The sequence below is a fragment of the Balaenoptera borealis genome (genome assembly GCF_965194805.1).
Source record: "Balaenoptera borealis genome assembly, chromosome: 16".
NCBI lineage: Eukaryota > Metazoa > Chordata > Mammalia > Artiodactyla > Balaenopteridae > Balaenoptera > Balaenoptera borealis.
Genome location: NC_138872.1, coordinates 22,546,080 through 22,554,400, shown reverse-complemented (window position 1 = coordinate 22,554,400; position 8,321 = coordinate 22,546,080). Strand labels below are relative to the sequence as shown.

Genomic DNA, 8,321 nt, shown 5'->3' with positions numbered 1-8,321 from the left:
TTGGAAGTGTAATTTCCACTAAATACCTGCTTCAGCCCCCTCCTAAGCAGGAGTATCTGGAACTTGCTGACTTCGGATGGGCTGCCTTAGTTACTTTTCTTTTTTCTGATGCACATTAAAATGAATGCATATCTATTTAGATAAATGTTGCTCCTTACCACGCCGTCCTTCCTGCTTCAGTCCCCACTTTGGGAAACTCAGGTCAAGGCCAGGGTCCAAGGCCTGGTTCTTGTCAGGTGACTCCCTTCTCTGTGCCTCAGTTTCTTCATCTGTAAAATGGGGATAATCGATGGCCCGCCCAGCCCAGTTGGTTGGTAGGAATAGATCCTAAAATTGACCTGAACCGCTTAGCCTGGCCCCTGGCAAGAAGTGAGCGCTCCATCAGTGCTGCTGTTGATTATTACTAATAATTTTGGGAGAGGTAGATTTGGGGTAAATAGGGTGGGTGGGCTGTGGGGGAGTTAGGGAGGGCATTTTGGCTTGAGGGCTGATGGGTGCCCCAAGGGTAGGGAGCGCTCTCAGGGCGGGGTGGGGGCGGGGTTTCTGTGCCCGGTGCCTCCGCCCCCCATTCCCCGGCCCGCCGGGACCCTTGGCGTGGGGAGGCCGCGCACGGGTCTCTACCAGGTCACCGGCGGGGAACTGTCCCGGCGCGCTTCCTCCTTCCTCCTCCTCCCCAGGCCGCTTGCCGGGCCCCTCCTCCCTGCTCGCGCGCTCCCTCCCTCCTCTTCCCCTCCCCAGGCCGCCGCCGCCTCCTCCTCCTCCTCCCTTTCTCTCTCGATCTGTCTCTCCCGGCCCGGAATCCATTCCGGCCTGGGAGCCGGAGCGGCCAGGCCGCCGTGTGCCCGAAGCCCTGGCAATCCGGCGGTCGGTCCTCCGGTGCGTCTGTCTGCCGGTGCGTCCGCCTGCCCGCCGGCCCAGGTGAGCGCCCCCCCGGCCCTCCGCCGGCCCCCAGTCCCGGCCCGCGTGAGGGAGCCCCCGCCCGGGGACCACCCTGGCGTCGGATCGCCAGGCCGCGGGGGCTCCTGGGCCCCCCTCCAACCCCCACACCCCCGGGCCGAGCAGCGATCCCGGAGCGCAGGGCGGGCGCACCGGGACTTGTCTGGCGCGGCCTTTTGTTGTGATGCCGCGGGGGGAGGGGGCTGGGTGGGGGGGCTTAGGGGTCCAGTCTGCGCGGGGACCCCCTCCGGCTCACCGTCCCTCTACGGGCCCCCTGAGAGCAAGCAGCGAGCCGGGCCTGAGCCCCCGGGCCAGGTCTAGGCCAAATCTGAAATCTGAGCCAGTCGGCGCCGCCTCTGGCCGCGGCTGCCCGGCCTGGCGCCCCCAGCCCTGGATGGGAGGTGGAGAGGGGGCGGGCAGGGTGGGCCTGGGGGCGCCGGGTTGGGGGTGCCGGGCCGGGGCACCAGGATCTCCCTGTCCTCGTGGGGCCTCGGGTAGGGCCTGGTGCTGCCGGCCTGGAAGGGACTGGCCAAACTGTGCTTGGTCCCTGCTGCCCACAGCCCCCAGCCTCGCCTCTGGACAGGCCCAGCCGCCTGTCTGCTCAGAAGTTGGCAAAAGTTTTGGGATTTCGCCACCAGGCTGGGTCCATTTGTCCGTCTGGGCTGGGGTTGGTGGTGGGTTTGAGTCCCGACAGGGGCCACCACTTACTTGCCCTGCTGTGTGTCCTCAAAGAACTGCCTGCCCTCTCTGAGCTAGGGGTCCTCATCAGGCCCCGCTGTGGGCCTGGCTGGGCTTACTGGGCTGGTGGAAGGATGGGCTGACAGAAGGGTTTCACCTGTGGGGTAGCAGTTCAGCCTCTGGGGCCTTCAGGCAGACTTGAGCGTGGACGGAGCCCTTGCGTGGCCCTGGGTGAAGCTTCCCGGGCTTCAGGGACTCTGTCCAATTGGGACAGTGCTCTCTGGGTCACCTGGGGTGAGTCCAGGCCCAGCCATAGTGCAGCTGAGACCAGACGATTTCAAGAATGGGCCAGGCTGGTCCTGTTGCTGACCCTCATCTTGGCCTCCTGGCTGGGGAGACAAGACCTAGGCTTCTCGTCTCACTGGGTGACCTGGGCCAAGGGACCACCCCTCTGAGTCCACATGTGTGCAGTGGGGATCCTCAGGGGAAGACTGTAGGCACTTCTGCAGGGAGGGGCTTAGCATGTGGTAGGTGTTCAATAAATGAGCACTTCACTGGATGAATTGCCTAAAAAAGATGGGTGGGAGGTGAGGTGGCTGGTCCTAGTGGGGTGGATTGGTGCCCCAAAAGCCACCTCCTAACCCCTTGAGAAAGAAACAGCCCCAGCACAGTCTTGCCACCCAGCAGCTGTGTGACCTGAGACAACTCACTACTCCCTCTGGCCTCATTTTTGTTAAGTATAAAATGGGCCCATGATAATGATAGCTGCTAACATCTACTGAGCACCTCCTATGAGGTAGGGACTCTTGTGTGTCTCCATTTTGCTGGTGAAGAAACTGAGGCTCAGAGAGGGGAAGTGACTTGACCAAGCCACACAGTTTGAAGCTGCAATGAGAGCCTAGACCTCAGAGTCCCTGGTCTGGCTGCCCTTGCACCCTTCCAGTGATGGGGGAACTGGGGTTTCCCAGTATGGGACCAGGCACGAGACAGTGTTGGAAAAGACTCTACTGATGAGTGAGTGATTGGGTGGAAGCCACGAGGCCCTTTTGGTGATGTGGTGATGTGGTCTTTCCACCCAGGGAAATGATTTACAGTGTGTCACCTCTTTCAGCTGACTGCCTGCCTAGGCCCTCCTGTGTGGCCCCTGGGCCTTTGCTCCTGAAGGTGTCCCCGCTGGGAGTGCCCTTTCCTCTAAGAGCTGCTGGTCTGCTCTTGCTCTTTAAGGCTTAGCTTAAGGCCCACCTCTCCCAGGAAGGCCCCCCAGCTCTCTCCTCTTCTCCCCTAGCTCCTTCCCAGAGCATGAAGTATCCCCAGCTCATAGCTAGTTCCTGCTTTGGCTTCTTCCATGATTGTGACCGGGGGTTGGTGGGGTGGGGAGGGGGGCTTGTCTAGCTCCCCCAAGCCCCAGGAGCCAGGGAGGAGATGGCTCAGTGGCCTGTTGACAGACCGCCCATCCCCTGGTCCTCAACCTCGTTTCCCCAAACCTGCCGAGATACAAGCATCCATGGCCCTGTACTGAGCGCCTACAATGTTCTAGGAGCTTTGAACTTGGGCTGAGCAGTGTGGTGACGGGTTAGCAGTGGGAGCGGTAGGAGGCCTCAGGAGGCTTCCAGGAGGTGGTGACAGGAGGGAACAGCGGTTCCCTCAGCGAAGAAGGGGCAGAGTGCTCGTTCTTCCCTTCAGCTCAGACACGTCCCAGGGCCCCTGGGGTTGTGGGGAGTGGTCAGCCTGGGTGGGTCCTTGCTGGGGAATTGTGAACAGGTTCCTGGCTGCCCAGAAATTTAAGTCTAGAGGGTGAGCCAAGTAGCAAACAGGTTGCCAAATAAATTAATATATAATCACAGATGTGATAAGGGCTCAGAGGGAGAGGCGTGGGGTGCAGAGGAATCTCGAAGGAAGCGTGGAGGAGTTGGCCAGGCATGGAGCTAGGGGTAGGGCTTAGCAGGCAGAGGGAACTCCACATGCAAATGTCCTGAGGTGGGGGAGCGTGTGCTCTTATGGAGAAACAATGAGAAAGCCTGTGAGTCTGGAGCGTAGAAAATTAAGGGGAGTGGGTGAGAGGTGAATGAGGGGGTGTTGTCAGCAGGACGGGGCCATGTGGGGCCATATGGGCCTTGAGGAGGAGCTTGGCCTTCATCTTCACACAGCGGGCTGATTGGTGTCCCCGGTGTTAACAGCCCCATGTTGGAGACCAGGGGTGCAGAGGTGACCAAGACACCTGGTAGAAAAAGATCTGTGGGCTGGACTCCAGATATTCTGTGAGGGCCTAGATCAGATATCAAGAGGAGGAGGCATTTGAGGCTGGGCTTTGAAAGTAGAGTAGGAGTTCGGTAGCAGGAAGGCAGGAGAGGGTGAGAGCCAGGGGTTGGGGCAGTGCCACGCAGGGTGGCTGGAGGCTGGGAGTGAGGTGGGGAGCAGGGAGGGGTTGGCTGGGGAGATGGAGACAAAGGTAGGGTAAGGGCTCAGGACTCAGACAGGCTTGCGTTTAAGTTTTGACCGTGTCTGCCTGCTGTGTGTCTTTGGGTCATTCATTCTATCTTTCTGAGACTTAGCTTCCTTGTCTTGAAAATGGGAACAGTAAATATCTTCCTATCAGGTGAGGGTTAAAGGAGGGCCATATGCCCAGTGCCTGGAGCCAGCAGGTGCTCAGGAAATGGGACCTGCCTTGTATGGTGTGACACTGGGCGGGTCAGTTGGTCCAATAGGTCTGGCCTCCCCAGCTGTCTGGTGAAGGTTTTGAGTGGATGATTCCCACTGATTCTGAAGGTGCTTGTCTAGGAAAGGATGCTGGCGGCCAAGGCCACCCGTATATTGGGTGACTTGAGTCCTGCCTTGCCCTCTGTGTGTGAGGAGGCTGAGCTGGGAGAGTTCTGTTGGTGTAGCCTGTCCCAACTTCTTGAAAGCTTGCCTTTGGTGAGATTAGCCCCATTTTCCACATGTAAATACTAAGACCCAGAGGGGGAAGACACTTGTTAGGGTCTCCCAGTTGCCAAGTGACAGGGCCGCACCTAGGCTGTGGGGCTCTGGGCTCCTAGTCCAGGTCTGGGCCTCCCGTGTCTCTGCAGGCCTTACAGCCCCTTCAAAGGCCTCCACCCCCCTGCCCTGGGCTTTTTGCCCAGAGCCTCATTTCCTGCCTGAGTTGTGTGGCCCCCAAGCCTCTATCTCCCTTTGGGTTCCCCCAGCCCTTTACTTCCCCTCCATTGCTCCTACCACCTTATCTCCATGGTAAACCACTCTGGTTTCCACTCGAGTCCCTAGAGGGGTGGGGGCCCCTTCCTTTGGGGGCATCTCAGTTTCCTCATCTATGAAATGGGATAGTATGAGTCATGGCTCCCAGGATGTCCCAAGGGGACTGAAGTAAAGCGTTTAGCACACATTAGCTCAATAGATAGGGGTGGGGAACAGCCAGACACCTGCTCGAGTCCATTGTTTTCTGGCAACTGACACCCCCTTCCTGTGACTCATTTTCTGAAGCTGTAAAATGGGCATGGAGGTTGCACTTAGTACGGCCAAAAGGAGGATGGGGTGAAGCTGTACCTTAGGCTCTCACCTGGTAGCTGGCCCTGCATCACTGTTCCTGGGGTGGGTGACCCAGTAGGTACCTCCCCTGTGTTCAAGGCCCTGTTCCCAGCTGTCTGTCCAAAGGCAAATCACTCAGCCTCTCTGAACCTCAGCTTCTGCACACCTCCCTTGTGAGGATTAAATCAGAGAATGTCTCCCAGCAGCTTGAAACTATTGGATGCCCAGTAAATGTTATGTCTTTCTTTTCCCCTTCCCCTCCCTTGCGGGGACTCAGATATTAGCCAGTCTAGGGATGGCCCAGGGTTAGGGTTAGGGTTAGGGTTAGGCCTAACCCAGACCTAGATTACTGTGTTGAGAAACCTTCTAAGATCCAGTCTTGGCTTCATGGGAAAGAGTGCTGTGATAGATTAGTAATGTCTGCCCCAGGCAGAGGATTAGGCATCACTGTATGTATGCCATGAGTTTGTCATTCCTGATCTATTCTGACCTTCTCTTTTCACAGATGGGGGAATTGAGGCCAGAAAGACCCAGGACATATTGTCCAAGCAGGGAGAAAAATGCACATCTCCTATCTTTTCATCCAGGGCTCTCCCCACCCAGCCAGCCTGTTCCTTCCCACAATACAATGCAAGGGGTGGGGCGCTGAGTCAAGGAGTAGATGATTGGGGAAGATCCCAGAGGTGGAAGCCAGAACCCTGATTTCCCCACCCCTTTCTGTGGGACCTTGAGCAAGTGACTTCTCCTCCAACCTGAACCCCAGTACCTCCCCTCCTCTTGAAACTACCCAGAGAAGTTCCAGAATAAAATGAAAAGCAAGAGAGGAGAAGAAGCCAGGTGATCTTGCCCAAGTCCTTTCCTGCTCTGGTCCTCAGTTTCTTCATCTGTCCGGCATGGGATCTTCCCTCCTGAGGCTCTGCGTTAGGGATCCTAGCCAGGGTTCTCCAGGGGCTGGCCCGGCTGGGTCCTCTTTGATGCCGTGTGAGCCTGGCGATGTCAGCGGGGCTGTGGGGGGCTGTTGAGAGACTGTGGGGATGGGTCCTTGGAGTCCTCAGACCTGCTGGGCTGTGACTCCCGGCTGGGGGATGGAAGTTGGGGTTAGGGTGGTGTCGGGAAGCTCAGCCTCCCTGTCAAGGTCTGATTATCTTTTCTCCCGCTGCTTTATCCAAATTTGTGACCTTGACTTTTACTCTGTCTGATGACGATGTCCTCACGTTGTGCCCTCTCCGGCCAGGTCATAGCAAGGTGACGTATTTATTCCATTCTTTGTCCCATCCCTGGGGTGGGTGGAATTTTTGTTTCTATTACACAGAAGAGGGAAATGAGGCTCAGAGAGGCCAAGGGCTGGGGCCACAGTCACCCAGCGGAGTGAGATGTGAGCCCAGACTTCTGGCCTCTGGTTGATGTGAGGCATCTGAGTCCCAGTGAGTGTGCGCTCAGCTTGGCTGAGCTCTTTCCCTGGGTGGAGGGTGGATGTGTTGCTGCGCGGGCAGGTGATCCTGACTTTCTGGGCTTCCACCTCTGGCTGGTGGATCTCCACTCAGATCTGGAGGACTGGGTTCTTGCAGGGGTCCCCCAGCTTCCAGGATTGGCACATAATGGGTGCTCCATGGATGCTCATGGACTAAAGGGGGTGGAAGTAGCCAGACCTTTGGAGCGAATTGGTTCTGGTTTGAGTCCTGGCTCTGCCACTTGTTTGCTATGTGTGATTGCGGGAAAATGGTTGCTCTGAGCCTGAGTCTCCCCATCTCTGAAGTGGGGATGACAATGCCAGTACAGCTTTGACAAGGTGGCGTGAGGGTCAGGTGAGCGAATTTGTGTCTGCTCTGGCGCAGGGCCCCCGCACAGTAAGTGTTTACGATTTCTGAGTGTCTGTGGTTATGAAGGTAATTCCCTGACGAGGCGGGAATTCTGGGTCTCTGCCGGTCAACTGATCCAGGAACACTAGGGCTGAGACTGGACGCCTGTGTCCAGGCTAGTCCTATGGGGTGGGGCTGGGGGGGGAGGTTAACTAGAGACAGACAAGTTTGGTGGCTGGACCTACTGGAAGCCGCCAGCTCCAGCCAGCCTCCCTGAGCCCACCTCCCGCCTCAGCCCTTGCCCTCCTGTGGCTTGTCAAGGCCTCCCAGTGCCCTGAGCCCTGGCATTCAAGGCCCCCTCACTGAATGGGTCCATCTCTCTGAAGGTGGCTGCCGTTTGAGCCCTGGGTGCTTTGCGTCTTTGCCCATGTGGCCTGGAGGCAGGGGCTGTTTCTGCTCTTGTGTTTTGGGGAAGGTCCCCAGCACGGGCCCCTGGAGATGCTGGTGGTCTGGGCCGAGCTCTTCCCCCTGCTTCACCCTGTCACCTCCCACACTTCCCTTTCACTCAGGTGTCCCGTTAGCCTTTCTGAACCATCAGCTGCCTTCCTGCTGGCCCTGGGTTTTCCAGCGTCCATGCTTTACCCTGTGGGTCCTGCTGCCTGATGTGCCCTCCCTCTCCACACCCAGCATGGCTAAGATGCCTCTGCCTCCGGAAAGCCTTTGCTGACCATCCTCTCTGCCCCAACTCAAGTCCATACTTTCCACGCTCCCCTCCTCTGCACCTGCCTTGCCCATTCTCTGCCCTCCCTCATGGCTCTAGCACATTCTGCCTTAGATGGCAAGTCATAGGATTCTTTTTGCCTCTAAGGGAGTACGGTGATAGTCATCACTCTCAAGGGTGCCGCACTTTACAGTTTACAAAGCACTTTCCTCAATCACCTCTGGCCATCCCCAGCTGGGAGGGAGACAGACCATCATAAAAAATCTTCATTTGGGGAATTCCCTGGCGGTCCAGTGGTTAGGACTCTGCGCTTCCATTGTAGGGGGTGCGGGTTCGATCCCTGGTCGGGGAACTAAGATCCCGTAAGCCACGCAGCATGGCAAAAAACAAACAAACAACAAAAACCTTCATTTGGCAGATGAAGAAACTGAGGCCTCAAGGCAGGGTCATGCCAGACACTACTCTCTCTGCTTGGGCAGGTGGAACTGAACAACCCTCCCCACATAAGCCCTTAGTCCTTCCAGTGAGGACCTCCTCTTTCAGAGCCCTGTGGAAGCCTCGACTTATTATCAAAAGGAAGATCCGGAAGTTCAGAGAGGTAAAGTGATTTGTCTGAGGTCACACAGCCTGGAAAGCTGGCAGAGCTGGGAGGGTTCCGTCTAGGAATT

At 57.4% G+C, this 8,321-nt stretch overlaps 1 protein-coding gene across 5 annotated transcripts in view; it reads left to right on the top strand.

Annotated features, from left to right (window-relative positions):
• The first annotated feature begins 576 nt into the window (after positions 1 to 576).
• SRC (SRC proto-oncogene, non-receptor tyrosine kinase) overlaps positions 577 to 8,321 on the top strand; it is a 56,088-nt gene continuing 48,343 nt past the window's right edge. For all 5 annotated transcript variants that reach the window (XM_082361977.1, XM_082361978.1, XM_082361979.1 and 2 more), the window contains exon 1: positions 577 to 918. The gene's annotated coding sequence lies outside the window, so the exon portion shown is untranslated. The remainder of the gene's footprint in view (positions 919 to 8,321) is intronic.